A 15,313-nucleotide genomic window follows, 5' to 3' on the forward strand; every position below is an offset into this window, starting at 1 on the left:
GAGCAACTTCACCAGACTCCTCACACAATGTTTCATCTGTCTGTATAACAGCTGTACATGCTATTAGAAGCTCAGAAGCCCCAGGTTTATGATTAACAATTTAATGCAAGTTACGTCACGGGAGAGGTACCTCGTGAAATCTTCTTACATAATTTACTGTACACAGTATTCATTCCAATGTGAGTTGTAAGTCATCCATGAGTAAGTCCTGAAGAATTAGAGGAAGCTGTAAGCAATATATGTGCCAGACTGACGACAATGAGCATTTGTGATTTGTAAATAACTTGGTATTAATCTTTAAATTTGGGGTTTCCAACTGTTAAGTGTAATCATCAGAAGCCTTCAGAATTCTGATATAATCTTTTACATTCCTAAGATGCACAATGGGCCTTTTGGCCAAATTTCTTCCAAATTGCTGTCTTTGTTAGTGCTTGCTGCAGAAATTTATTATGAACACGTTCATAGCTTGTGATGGCAGAATTATGAACTTCTGTCAAAGCTAGGGTTTAACATGATAATACCCAGATTTAACAATAAATAACTTCATACGTATGTATCACCTCACTAGATTCTTATCTTTGATGACTTCTCCTTTTCCTTCACCTGGGACTGTTTTTATTGTATATACATAAGGTTGTTCATACATTTGAATGAATGAGGATTTCATTCAAATCAGTAGTTTGCAGCAACATTCATAATAAAAAAAAAAAAATGCTAAAAGCAGCAGCTGTTTTCAGGGTATATTTTAAATGGAAGATTATTGATGAACTGATAGAAAATGAACCATGCTTGTGGGACTACAATAAGAAGACACAAATATTTGCCATCAGAAACAAACCCAGTAAATATATTGTTCAGTAAATATGGGCATCACTAATACAAGTGAAAAGTGTTGTCATTCACCTCCTTTGAAAAATATGAAAGATTCTCAAACCTCTTCCATTGGAGAAAGCATTCCTACAGCTACCTTTCACTCACAGGCCTGTAATTTTTTTATTTTATTTTTGCGGTTAGTTTATGGACTCTTTTTGAATTAAAACCTGATAGCAGTGGGAACTTCCTTTATTTTGCTGTACACATAAAAAGTGAGTTACACATAATTAAATGAGCAATGCATTGTATGCCTGGTATATTGAACATTATAATGCCTGGTGTATTAAACATTATACTACAGCAGAGAAATGAGATCTTTCCATTTAAAACCTGCAGGCAGACTCCAAATATTAACACAGTTTCTAAATGGAAGTAAGAATAGCCAAACTTGTTTTGAGACATTGTGTCCTCTTCATCCATAAAGTGCTTAACTCACACATCTCTTATCACACCAGACTTGTTAGACCTCCGGGATTCCCTTGGCATCAGGAATTCTGTCTCAATAAAGCAATCAAATGGATGGAAAACTAGGTCAGTGACCAATTTGTTCTCTGGGATGCTCAAATTGTCCTTAAGTCTGCTGAATTTGACTTAGGTGAGCGATCCCTGCTGTACTGAGGAAATTCTCAGAGGGCATGGAGCTGCCAGAGTATCCTTTCGCCATCTCCTCTAATGGCCCTCTTCTATTGCAAGCAGCACAGAGAGAAGGCAGCATGAACTCTCTGCTGGTACAAATCTCAAGTGCGCTGGTAACCAGCCTGATATGGGATGGCCACAGGCCCACAGCCACAAAGTGAAACTTTCTACTAGCCTCAGCCTGACTGTAAACTTATCCGGCTGCAGCATTTGTGTAAGCTGCCAATGACCAGTTCTGCTTTATACTGTACTCAGCTGATGTTAATCATAGTAGGTGAAATTGTCAGGAATGATTTACGGCACACCTGCACAACTGGAGTAGTGATAGAAATCTGCAAATGGAAAGTGTGCCATTGCCAGTGTTTTTTTCCAGGAAGCAACTGAGTCTCAGTGTGAGGATCTAATTTTCCTTTACATAATTACTTTAAATGCAATGTTTAGGCAGAAGTTGCCAGCTGCAGCTACACACTGTATTTCACAAAACCCAAATTCTGATCTGATAATGTAGCTCAATTTTCCACTGCCTGCTCACTGACCTATGACTTTCCATATGGTTTCCCTTAAAGCCTTAATGTAGCTGTGATCTTCTGGTATGTCTATTTGTACATAACAGCATATGCAGTCGAACCACAAATGAATACAGCAGGATATTCCAGACAGGCAGACATAGACCTATGTTATTAAATACACACACACATGTACATATACAAAGACTGACAGAGCCAGGCACATAGCATAAAACCTAAGAATCAGAGTCAGAAGTTAATGGTTGGATAGGACTCAGGATTGCACTGCCAGGCATTATGGCGAAGGAAAATGGTATGACCACATTCAGTGTTCTTTCAAATGGGCTGTTCATTAGGGCAGAGAGGGAAGACTGTCAATTTAAGTCCTAGAAGAATTAGATATAATACCTGAATCTCAACAAACGTGTAAGCTATCTTCTTCTCAGTCTGATGGTCCTGTTCCCAGTGGATTCCAAAGACAATAATTTCTCTCACTCTGCTCCTGGGCTCAAAGCAATTCCCTGTTTCACACAGAAATGGCCTTTGTGAGTCTGACTGAAGGATTATGATTTAGCATTAATAATTATGCAAGTAAGGGGCTAGGTGAGGCTACCAATGGTACAGGACATAAGTGTATCACTGTATAATTCCAGCATGTCTAAGATATTTACTTAGCTTTATTCAGATTAGTAGCACTGAGGAAAAATAATGCTGATAAGAGATCCCCCCAGCCACAAGTTCTTTCTGATCTATTACTACAACAGTTCCTCTCCTCATTATTCTCATGTAGGTTCTTTCCAGGTAACATTATTTCTGCCCATGATCACTAGGTACAAAACGTGTAAGTAAAGAATAATCAAATTACATGCCTTTTTACAGAGTACCATTTAGGGAAAAATTATTTGGGATGTAATTTAAAGCCTATGGAGTCAAACTTCCATGGTCGTTCTGGATTCATGAGCACTGTCTTAGGTATGGCTAATGTGTTTGTGGTGTTTTTTGTTGTTGTTGTTTTTCACAAGGTAGAACAATAAAAACAGCTCTGCCAGAGAGAGATTTAAGACTTAACCAGAAATTCATGATAAGAAAATTCCCTGTGCTGCAATGAGGGGTCACCTGGGCTGAGTAAAGATAATAGCCAGAATTCCAAAGACTGGCTATCCACTTGGAGGTCCTTAATTTTGGGATGTCAAATTTGAGACTTCTTAAAAAGACTGGGTTTTAAAAGGACAGGTGTTCCACGTTTTTCAGAAAGAAAGTTCCATGATGGTCACTAAAAGTAATGAGCCAGTAAATCTTGGAAAAAGTGCTTTATTGCAAGAAGAAAGATTGTTTACATTAAGGGAAAATGTCCTTTTCCATTTTGCATATGGTATTTGAAAACCCTGCCAGCATCTGCAGAACATATGTGTTTTAATGACTGTACAGGAAAAGGCAGCTGTAAGGAAACTGATAGCTATGAAATTCTAAATTAAATTTTACATAAGATACCTTTATTAGTGGCTGGAAGCTTCTGTATTTAGAGGAAACACTGTCTCTCTGTGTCCAACTGAGCTGCCTTAGAATCATGATATAGCAATAACTATAGCAGATGTCACTATATTTATACATAGATGGATTATGTTATTCCCCTAGTTAGTTTACAGCTGCTTTGTGCTATGCTGCACCCAATTATTGTGTGCAACTAAATAAAAAATGTCATCAAAGGCATCTCTGTGATGACAAATGGTGCTAAAAAGGTGCATGGTTTATTGGAGGGCGGGGAGGGGAGGGCAGGGCAGGCTGAGGGGTGCAAGCCACCTTTAGTGTCTTTCTAAGATAAACTGTGTTTACATTTCCCTGGCATCCAGCGTGCAATGACCTTGGAGCCCTACTATTCTCTCAGTGAATGTCTGTCAGTTGTGAAGCCAAAGTACTCAGGTAGCTGTGCTCTGCTGCAGAAAGCCAGATAGCAAAGGACAGTGCCAGGCTATCCTTCTCTTTTAAGAGGATAATGTACCAGATTAAACATCTTTTTGTCTCTGTGCCTTTCTTTTGGTACCTCTTACTCCTTGCACACAACTGCAGAACTGCTTAGGAATGCATTACCATCCACAGCTGCTTCACCAGCTCTGTGTCCTACCACTCCTCAGATTCTACATCATTATTGGAATCCCTCCAACAGCCTACAGAGACATGAAGCTTCCTGTCCCATGCCCTTTCTATTAACTCTCTGCACTACATCTGCTCCCTCAGAAAGATCTTTTTTCCAGGAAGGTATACATTTTTAAACTGTTGTAACAAAACTACTCAATCTGCTTCTTTTTTTTTGTTGTTTTTGTTTTTTGTTGTTTTGCTTTGTTTTTTAATTTAATTTAACTGTGTCCAGCTTCACAAGCATCATATATCCCAGATGTCCAAAACAAACCATTTATACCCAGCTACCTTCTAAATGATGACAAAACATGCAACTCCTGCCCCTTGATAACAGACATTCTTTTATCAGATGAAATAACCTAGACATTCAAGGCTTTGAATATCACTAACTCCAAGAGACAGGAGACTGGCACCAACCTTATTAGCTCTTGTGCAGCTAATACCTTAGCTGCACAAGACTGCAAAAGGGATATTACTTCCCAATTCTACATGAAGGGCAGCCAGAAAGAATACCAGCTGGTGAAGCCCAGTCATTTCAAGTAAACTAATGTTCTAGCACCACAGGAAAATCTTGATAGACAGCCAGCATATGTGACTTGTGGATGAACTGGTAATTTGGAAGTTCTCTTGAGTACTTTTCAAGAGCATCATGTACAAAATAAAGTTTTGCAACCATGATGGCAAGAGTATGAACGTTGTGTAAAGTATTCAGTGGCTACCGATATGCTGAGAGAACTTCACTGAAACACAAACTGATAAAATGCAAAGAGCAGTGCAGACATCAGCCCATTAAGCCCTGAGCTCCATGTAAAAAAGAATCTTTCAATCACCCATTATCATCATCTTTGAGCTATCAAAGCATTGGCTATCTTGTTTGTTTATGTACATCAAAATGTATATCTGGACACATTCCAGCATCTTACTGCAGAGAAAAGACCTTTTCTTTCCTGTTAAGGTGTCTTGCTTTGTTATACAAGTACAGTACCCCTAAAGCAAATATATCTGGCTCCTCCATGACCATGCAAAGAAACAGACACTATTTTATAGGATACAGCCACATTCCCAGCTCTCCCCATCTGCCTGCCACCTCAGGAGAAATGTGAACAGACAGGTCCTGGGTCCCAGCCCCTTTCCCTTGCCTTCCTGAACACTTGGGCAAACACTCAGCATGCCATCATATCTGCTAGGAACCCAGCTGCAGCCAACAATCAAAGCCCAAGTCCTTTTTTTCTAATGCAATACTGAAGACATGCTCAATAGCCTACCTTTCACCTTCCCCCTCCCTTTTCTTCTCCCCACAACTGGAAACTCTTCTGACTGAATATGGTATCACTGTGACTGATTGCACAAGATGCACCTGAATGCCAGTCAAAATGTTTAACCTTCCATTCACCCACACACTCTGAGACACTTAATCTTCTTCAAACAGTCACCCTATGATTTACAGGTAGGGAAAAAGCGAATGGTGAGGCAGCAAAGTAAGTACTGGGCTTAAAATGAACTGAACTGAAACATTCTGTAAGCAGGTGTTGCTAAATAGCAAAGTCCTTGTTTGCAATACACGTTATTTTACCTTCAACCCACAGTGATTTTATCACACCTTACTTGTAAATTCTGAGAATGAATTCTTACAAACCCAAGGCCTTCAGTTATTCACATTGGCAAAGCTGTCATTAGAGATGTTGTCCTGCTGAATCTGTTAGGGCTGACACAGTGCCTGTACTTGTGCATCAGCATACATAAGGCACAAAGAATGGGCCAGCTATTCCCATAGAACATGGGCAGAAGGTCTGCACCACACATACCCAGGAAGCTTACACTGCCCTAGAACTGAAAGCAGTGAAACCACATCAGCCCAAGACAGCATTTGAGCTAATAAGCCCATGGCAATACTCTTACTGATACCTAAGATATTTGGCAGGCTGCTGCTGCTGCATTGCACCAGGCAACAAAACAAATTGGGCTCAGAAGCCCCCAATCCATTACACAGTGGAGATTAAAGACACAGCATATTTCATCAGAACACAGGCTAGTGAGAAGAGAATCCCTTAAAAAGCAATTGTTCTTAGGGCATGACACTTTCTTTATATGCACACACCCAGTTTCATCCTAACGTTTATCCAATTTCAGACAACGAATATCCCAACTGTGGGGAAATTCTTGTCACAGTGCAGACACTACTAGATTCCTAGAACATGCAACTGTGAAATTGGATCTTCCTCAGTTCTCAGAGGAAGAATTCTCTCACAGAATTCAATAGAGATGCATAAACCAGACAAGGTGCCCTGGCAGAGTCACAGAAGTGCTCACTTACTTCCCTTCCTGGTAGCCTTCTAACTGCAAAAATGACATCTCTGTTCTCCAAGTGTGAAACAGCAACCACTGAAGACATCACATTTATCATCATTTCTCAGATTTCTACTGATTTGAGCCATGGGCCTTTTTGCTTTCTTTGCCTCTTTCTGCCACTAAAAAGTAGACAGGAATCTATATTATCATCACTATAGAATTAGCAGTGCTGTTTGCTTTTTCATTCTCAGAAGGATCAATCATCAATAAATAATTAACAAGAGTGCTTGAAAGCTCAGAAATAGACTAAAAACTGAAATGTTTTCAGATGAATGCATGTGCTTTATCAATCAATTTTACCGAGGCCAATCACAAAATATTTCTTAACTCTCATTCTAATGGCCCACATTATACCAAAATACAAATGCCCTTGCCAAATAATGCAGAATGTCAATCATGTCACTATGTCACTAAGGTGTTTTTTGTTTTTTTTTAACTTCATGGACCAATTTCAGCCTAAAAAATAAACAAGTCATATAACTTCCACAAAACCCCAAATTTTAAAAACAACAGGGCTATGGATTTCATCAAGTTTTTCAATGTATTTTCTGTTCTTAGGAGCCACACTATGTAACAGGACAAATGACACAACAGAACAGACAAGGTGCCATATTGCCATGTTATCTTTCAATATGGAGCCAATATAGATTCAGGGATGGAAAAGAAGGAAACTTTCCATAGCTGGAAGTACTGATGCTGATTTCCTATCTTTGACTTGCTAGAATAAATTCTTGTAAATGATGTGCTCCCAGTAACACGATCTGTGACCTGCTGATCAAAAGAACAGTCTCAAAGACCCAGCTTACAGAAGTGTTCCTTCTCCACACTAGACAGGGAATGTGCATGTCAGTACACAGCTGCAAGCTGAAATCCCTTTCCATATTACAGAATCTTGATGCCCTGTAGGCTCTGCTGTAGTACCATGGTTGCCAGGCCTTCATCCCTGAAGCCCAGAGTCTGACCATTTATCTGAAGATCCACTGACAGCCTTTACCACCCTGGTGTCACATCTCAAAATTTTTATTAAAGAAACTGGGAATAATTGAGAGATGGCTTTGTGCGGTGGTGCAGCCCCTATACTCACAGCCCAATGCAGAACATCTTACTTTAACCTGAGGGTTGGTTTGGGGTTCTCCTTAAAACAAAACTTCTGTTGAAAAAGTTATCTAAACAACCACATTTTATTTTAGCTGGTAAATGTGAGAAAGAACAAAGAAGTGAAAATGGACAGAATAGACAGCATACACAGTCAGAAGAATGAACAGCGTGCACGTTTACAGTTAAATTTCCTTTTATGAGCAGTAACCTATTATTGGGTCTGGAAAGGATGTTTACATGAGGTTCAAAGACTCGACAATTAAATGTAATTGCAATAACATATTGTACCAGCTAGAGAGCTCCAAAAAAAAAAAAAATACCAGTGGTGCCTTTTCAGATATATCTGTATCTATTTTTGTATGCATATCATACTCTGAAATAGCAGTTTTTCCTACAGTTATACGGACTGGTTTGTTCTGGCCAAAGGCCTTTGGAACCATGAGAGGCATTTGTCAGGACAGAAACAAAATCATACTTTATGCCATTAATTGTCTGTTGTAACTAGTGAACAGGATAAACGAGGGTGAGGAGCAAGCATGGCAGCTCCAGTATGTGCTCCAGAGTTGTTTTCCAGCAAGCAGTATTTGAACCAACATGCACAGTCACTACAAAAAAGATGCTTACATCAGAGTGACGCTTAGGTGAGACTCCCACACACTGTATACACGAGGGGTTCAGTGGCAGGAGATGAAAGGGGTTGGAGGTAGTGTGCTAATTCTCATCTCCCTCACTGGTCCCAGATCAGGAGCAAAGGCACATGAAACAATCTGAAATTTGTATCATACTAAAATTAGTAAGGGAGACAAAACTCTTTTTCTTGGGAACTGACTGCTTCCTGCAAGAATCTGCATCATCAAACAAGTAATTTGATTAAGCCCAGTGTATGTTTTCAGATAATGAATATTTAATTCACAACGGATCTACTCTCCATCAAGTTGCATCTGATCACTTATTCTTTGTGAAGCAGAATAAAACCGTGCTCTTCTGGTTTGGTCACATTTCATACTCACTGCATGGTGAAAGGTTATGCTGAAAGGTTGCTGAGAACCAAGTCCAGAGGTCCAGGTGGTATTTCAGGCCTTGGCTTGTTATACTGAGGATTTGCTAGGAATGCAGCTACATTGGTGCAAATCCTCTGTATTGGCAGAGTAAACGACGCACACACTACACATTGTTGCAATCCACCTTGGATTCTAGCAGGGGTTAAATTCTGCAACTCAGGCTAGACCGAGGAAGATTCTAGGGACACAATGCTTTTACTAAACATTACAGGGGCACACAGCCCCACGCAAATGGAGATTTAGTCCCTTCTCATTCCCCATAGTAAATCTATCACTGAGCTCAGCAGTTCCAGTGTAGGAAATGGATGGGATAGTAACTGTTGATCAGTTTTGGCTGCCACAGTTTTACATCTGAACTTGAGGCTGGATAAGCTTCAGACAATCTAATACACTAAATTACTTTATGATTCTTTTTGCCTGAATCAATTTGGTTTTATTACTAAGTAACATAAAAATTCCTTGCTGGATTTTATGCTTTCCAGAAGACTAGCTAGGGGTGGCTGAACATATTCACTGACTGTTTAACGAAACCATGGGAATTAACGAAGAAAAAGGTTTGTCTTCTCTATCCTCCTTATATAACATTATTGTTCTTTCCAGAGTTCTTCAGAGTGCATTCTTTGTAGGTTTGTCCAAGCTGGTTATAAGCTTTTTTATTTAACAAGAAGGAGCTGTATGAAAATACCACTTTGAGTAATGCTGGATAAACAGAAACCATCCATCAAAGCAGAGCAAGTACAATTTTGTTTGTAAGAACCACGAGACCTCAGGAATTCTGCTGTCATTTCAATCCTGCCCATTTCTGAGCCCTAAAGCAATGAGAGATTCAAGTAGGGATGGATTCCCTCTGCTCTGTGCAAAGTAGACTGTGTATTATAGGTTTGGCATTTCTCCAGCCTAACTACTATTTCTGCTTAGGCTAAAATATTTCACTGTTACAACAACCAGCCAGTGAAATCCTTTCTCTCTCTTGTAGTTTCCAAGCCAGCATTTTTACTCAGCCAAACCTCTTCCAGTCTTACATAGAAGATTTCTCTAGTATGCAATCACAAAGTGATTCACAGCAGTCATTGCTTCAGTGTTAGAATATTATGTTTATAACAGCCTATGAAGATGATGTAAACAGCAAAATGCTGTAGTATGCCTTCTGACGTCTCATTCAGCTGCTGGTCTGCTCACAACTCCCACTGAACTATGTATAGTGTTTTACATGTAGGCTTGCCAAAACCTTGTAGGAAAGAACTAAAACCTCTCGCTCCTCTGGAATTATTTTATTACAGCTTAAAGACATCACAAGACTTTCCAGGAAAGACTCTGAAAATCCTGAGTAGCTGAATCTCTGTGATTTGGATACCCCATGGGACATAAGGTCAGTGTGATCTTTGCCACACAAAGCTGTGGAGGAGTTCTACCTGCCCTACCATCAAATGCTGGGATGGGAATGTAAGCCAGAGCTGGACACAGCCTGCAGGAGGCTAAGAGCAGTCAGACAGAACTCAACAATGGGACACCATTATCTGAAGCCTATTCTTGCCTGATAAGGTAGTAAAGGGCTATAGTAACCACAGCCATAACCCTAAGACTACATTTGTGGCAATGGAGGGTAAAATATTAAAAGTATCTCAATGAACCATTGACTTTCAGACCTAACTGGAAAGGCCAGGGGCATAATTTCCCTGACCTGCTCATTGTCACTTCCCATATATGACTGCCCTGGTCACCACTGCTTGGATTGCAGAACCAAGCAGATGAATCTTCCTATTCCTCCACAGCACAAAGGCTTATGCTTTGTCCACTTTCAGCAAGACATCATGCTTCCAGGCACTGTTTGAAACCAGGTGTTAGGACTTTCAGGAAGTTCACTCAGTCTAACTCCACCTTATGTGCTTAGTGGGTGCTGAAGAAAAGGACAAATGTATTAATCACCACAGATCAGATTTTATATCACTTTTCTACAGAACAAAAACCTCTCCCAAATCTACTATCTCCAGACATGAGTCATCAGGAGCTACTTTAGTGAGAATAACATAACTCCAGTTCATGTACTATGGCGTAGCAACGAAAGGACTCCTAACCATAAATATTGTTGTCACCACGGTATCTGTGAATGGGGAGCAATGTAATCACAGTCTTGACATCATGACTGGTATCAGCCTGTCTTGTGACTGAGTTCAAGAGATACTGTCACAAAAATTACACAACTATCACCCAAGGATTTTTCTAAACAGCAAATTTAATAACATACTTAGGCACCCATTCCTGGAAGCCTGGAACTTACACAGTTTCTGATCATCTAGTTCATGTCCACTTTGAAGGATAGTATCACATCCTCCATGTCTGCTCACAGCTTCAGGACCTGCAATTTTGCACAAAAAGAAGCTGAATTTAAAATCATAAATATATCTATCTACAAAAATCAGTAAGGATCATAAATCAAAGTTGGTGAAAACAGATTAAGTCTGCTGTAAAGATTTCCATAGTACTGTTTAACAGTAGGCTAAGGCTGAAACAGGATAATCATAATTTAGAAAACAGGTGAATTACTAAATGCTTGCTTTTTCTGAATTAAAAGTGTAACCTTGGTATCAAAGGCACAATTTTAATGTAAAAAGATATCCTCTACCCAGTAACTACAGGGCAGTGAGGAAACAACTTGACAGTTTAAAAATTAAGTGCAACACCAGTTTCTGATAACTTACAAAACATATTTCATTAATTGACAAAGATTCCGCAGCTTCCTTCACATAATCTTTGTATCTCTGTGTTTGCTAGAAAAAAAATCTAGCAAACTTTTGGCATCTTGATATCGTGGTATCAAAATACATTTAGCATTCTCTTGTAATAAATTAACAATTAGCCTGATATTTAAGGAAACATACCTTGGAAATTTATCAAATTGTATTACTCTCAATATCCACAAAAAGCTGGTGTGCCTAGAAAGAAAATACCTATTACCATTTACTTTATCATTATATCCTGGTACATCATGCAATCAGTGATTAAGAAATCTTTGATTAATCTTACAGTGTAGTCTTTGTTTTTTATAACTACTCACATTATGCAGTTTCCTATTTCATCCCTATGATGCCAAGTATTTTGCAAAGATGGAGAGCTTATGCACCAGTTGATGGACAGACCCAAACAGCCAGATTCTCTTCGTTGCTCTCTACAGGCTATTTACACTGGTTTTGAAGTACTTATCAAGCTACCTGGCCTAGCCATATATTCCTATTAAGTCTTAAAGTCAATTGTCAGTCACAATTCCCAGGGAATCCTGCCTTTGCAGGCATGAGAAAGTAAGTGAATGGACTACTCTTGGCCTAACCGTTTTCTCCCCAGTAGCACTGAGAAGCTTGCTTGTGCTGTACCTAGTCTGGGATTAAACATGGGAGTTCAATTTCCAGAACTGTCAGTCACGCACCTTTCACACACCTTAAATTCATTTTCAAGTGCTAAAAGAAAGGCAAAAAATAAAAGCAAGATATTCAGTGTTCACAAAAAGCAGCTAGTTTAAAGCAATTTATATAACCTGTTGCATGGGTTGACTTTGATCTTATATGAGTTTACTTAGCAGAGCTAAAAATATTAGCCAATACAAGGTTTGAGGCCATCTTCTGAACAGACGCAGATGATAACCTTGTGAGCTCTGCTGTCTGCTCCAATTGCCTTGCAAATAATAATGTGTTTCCAGCGCAAGTTACAGGAACTTAGACTGCTTGTACTCATTGAAATTACACAACTATGCGCTTCTGCACTCACATGCTGTGGAAGCACTGTGGAAGCTTCCTTACTGGGTTTTTATACATGGGTTACTAGAACTCTGAATAAACTCTTCCCAAGCAAAATAATCCTTCCATTTCTAGGGAATAACTGTGGCCCAACAATGTTTCTTTTCCCTTCATACCACACAACCAACAAAGGTAATTCACTGTCAGAATTTATTCAAAATCTTAACATTTAGCAAAGTTGTTAGCAACTTTTCTTTTTGTTCCCTTAGCAAGGGGCTCACAGTAAGACCTAGTTCCTGCAATCTTGTGATTATCCTCCCACTTGTTTTTTTTTTTTTTTTTTTTTTTTCAAAGTTACAGCACAGGGTATGCTGGTGCTTGACAGTACTCTAAGGCAATGATGTATGTGCTGGAGGCAGGCTAGCCAAGGCTGCGTGGCCACTGAAATGGGGGAGCACTTTGACAGCAAACCTTTAATACAGCTAGTTTGTGTTGTCTTTAGACCCTGTATCTTTTTTTTTTTTTTTTTTTTTTTCCCCTCAGAATACCCATGCTGTCAGTAACCCTCAATAACCAGCATTAAACGTCCCTGCTGAGAGACATAAAGCACTAGCAAGCGCACCAAGGCTGAATCCCCCTGCCAGTCCTCCAAACTCCCGCTGAACCACCACCAGACAGACAGATCCAGGGCCGACAATCAGGACACCAGGTAAGCAGAGATGGCTCCGTTCCTACCAGAGTACTGGGCCATTCCCTGAGCTATAACTAAGCCATACACTCTGCAACCCTCTGAGGTACTGCACAAAGCTCACTTACTCATGGTTTCCCTCAAGTGCTCTCTTTAAAGAGTTCTGTTGGTGTATTGTTGGTACAGTGGTCACGCTCAGCAAGGACAAGGTGGCAAAACACTTACTGCTCCTCTTTAACTAGGATTCAGCTTCAGCACGAAAACGTGTGGGGAAACCGAGGTGAACACCCGAGTTTATTCAGCTGACAGAAACGTTCAACACAGAGACACACACCCCGCTGGGGGATTCAGCCCCTCATGGGTCTCCTGCCCCTCTCAGTGCCCAGGAGGGCGCAGGGACCTACGGCAGGGACTCACCGCAGCTTCCCTGCCCCGGCAGCCCCTCGGCTGCTGCAGACCGGCGGCGTCCCCATGGCAGGCAGCGAGGCGCGGCGGGGCCCCGCCGCCTCACCTGAGGCGAGGGGCGAGGCGGGAAGCGCCGTCGCGCGACGCCCCCCCCCCCCCCCCGCAACGGCCGCAACTGCCACTAACGGCCCTAACGGCCCTAACGGCCCCGCGTGCTCGAGCGCGTTCACGTGACGGCGCTGCCCGCCCAGGGGCCGCTTGGCGGGGCTGGGCCGCTGAGGAGAAGGCGGAGGCAGCGGCGGTGGCTGGTGCTGAGGTGAGGGAGGTGAGGGGAGGGGACGCAGTGGGGCCCGGGGCAGGCGGGGAGGGAGGCGCGGCGGTGCGGGGCTGCTCGGCCCCCTGCCGAGCGCCGGGAGGGAGCTGGGGGAGGCTGGGGCGGCTCCGCTCCGCTCCGTTCGGGCTGCTGAGGAGAGGAGCCCGAGGGAGCCGGCACCTGCCCGGCCTCAGTCCCCGCTTGGCTGCGGCCGGGCTCAGGGCGCTGACAGCTCCGCGTTCTTCAATTCCTTTTAAAGTATTTTATTCGTTTATTTCTCTGGGTGAGCGCGGTGTAGATACCGCACTGGGACGTTTAGAGGTACGTCTGGTATGACTTTGATTTGTTCGTGAAGAGGGCTTCTTTATACGACTTACTCTGTTTGCCCCCGTCATTTTGAAAACTTGATGGGCTAAATTAAAATCTCTTAATGTTTCTCTTACTGGATGTTAATCTGGCACGTTCACCTTAAAAATTTAACTTTTTTTTTTTTTTTTTTTTTTCTTGTGTAGATTCTCTGGGCAGTTTCTGAATGGACTTTGTTTGAAAAGCAATTTACTGAATTAATGTAGCATGCACAAAGATAACTTGAGTTGACGTACTAGCAGAGTAGCATCTATCGCATGAGCAAAAATGGAATGTTCCTGCCCCTGGGTTCCTTTTTAATCTTAAATTATTAATGGATCTCTGCATTACACAAATGAAATTTGCAGCGGGCACTGAGCACAAATGCATGTTGAGAACCAGATGTAAGAGGAGATGGTTGAGCAGAAGGATGTGTCTCCAAAAAAGAGCAGCAGGAGGATGAAGGTAGAGAGCCCCTCCTGTTCTTGACAGTTGTTGGGGACCTCTGGGGGAGCAACAGTGGGCTCTGCCCTGCCCAGCTCTTTTGTAGTTCTCAGAAAAGAGGAATGAGGAAAGGGCAAAACTTTTCTAGAACTGAGGAGCATGGGACTTAACATATTGTTGAGCAGCTGTTAACTGAGTCACTGTGAGTGCTCCTACTGTAGCATGTTAATGGCAATTGTGGTACCCTGTCTTCTTTTAGAACCTGATTGTCAAGTTGAATAAAAGTATGTACATGTGATCAGTTCCTTTTCTCTAGGTAATTGATATAGGAAAAAATTCCTTCATCTCCAAGGGAGACCTTGGGTAAAGACACGTTTGTTGAAACTGATGTAGGAAAGGTGAAACGCTAACATTTACCAGGGTTCTGGACCATTAACGGTTTGAAAATGTGTTTGGAGGAAACGTTGGCTTAGATATCAATGGGAAGTTAGATTTCTAGTGTCTGTTCAACCATGTAATGTACAGTAAGTGAGGTGTGTCATAGCAAAGATTGTAACAGTGAACTCATGTTCTGCACTTTGTTTTGCTTGAACTTCTTTTCAGTATTTGAAATTTTAAAGGGAAAAGGTTGAAGTGAGACTGTATTGAAGCAGAAACATATTGAGAACAGTTATTTTTCTTCCATGTAATACATTCAAGCTTGGTGAAGAGGTTTTGGGCAGATATACTGA

At 41.2% G+C, this 15,313-nt stretch overlaps 1 protein-coding gene and 1 long non-coding RNA gene across 5 annotated transcripts in view; one reads left to right on the plus strand and one right to left on the minus strand.

The window, feature by feature from the left end:
• The window catches only part of LOC118169294, a 154,976-nt gene extending 141,389 nt beyond the window's left edge, over positions 1 to 13,587 (minus strand). For all 3 annotated transcript variants that reach the window (XR_004752009.1, XR_004752008.1, XR_004752007.1), the window contains exons 1-3: positions 13,301 to 13,587; positions 12,028 to 12,111; positions 10,905 to 11,015 (exon numbers count right to left, since the gene is read on the minus strand). This is a non-coding gene — a long non-coding RNA (uncharacterized LOC118169294). The remainder of the gene's footprint in view (positions 1 to 10,904; positions 11,016 to 12,027; positions 12,112 to 13,300) is intronic.
• The window catches only part of RHOBTB1 (Rho related BTB domain containing 1), a 50,518-nt gene continuing 48,202 nt past the window's right edge, over positions 12,998 to 15,313 (plus strand). The window contains exon 1 of one of the 2 annotated variants that reach the window (XM_035330442.1): positions 12,998 to 13,096. The gene's annotated coding sequence lies outside the window, so the exon portion shown is untranslated. Of the gene's footprint in view, positions 13,097 to 13,668; positions 13,797 to 15,313 lie in introns of those variants that run through there. The other variant, XM_035330441.1, reaches the window with a different exon arrangement.

This window comes from Oxyura jamaicensis, chromosome 6, assembly GCF_011077185.1.
Source record: "Oxyura jamaicensis isolate SHBP4307 breed ruddy duck chromosome 6, BPBGC_Ojam_1.0, whole genome shotgun sequence".
NCBI lineage: Eukaryota > Metazoa > Chordata > Aves > Anseriformes > Anatidae > Oxyura > Oxyura jamaicensis.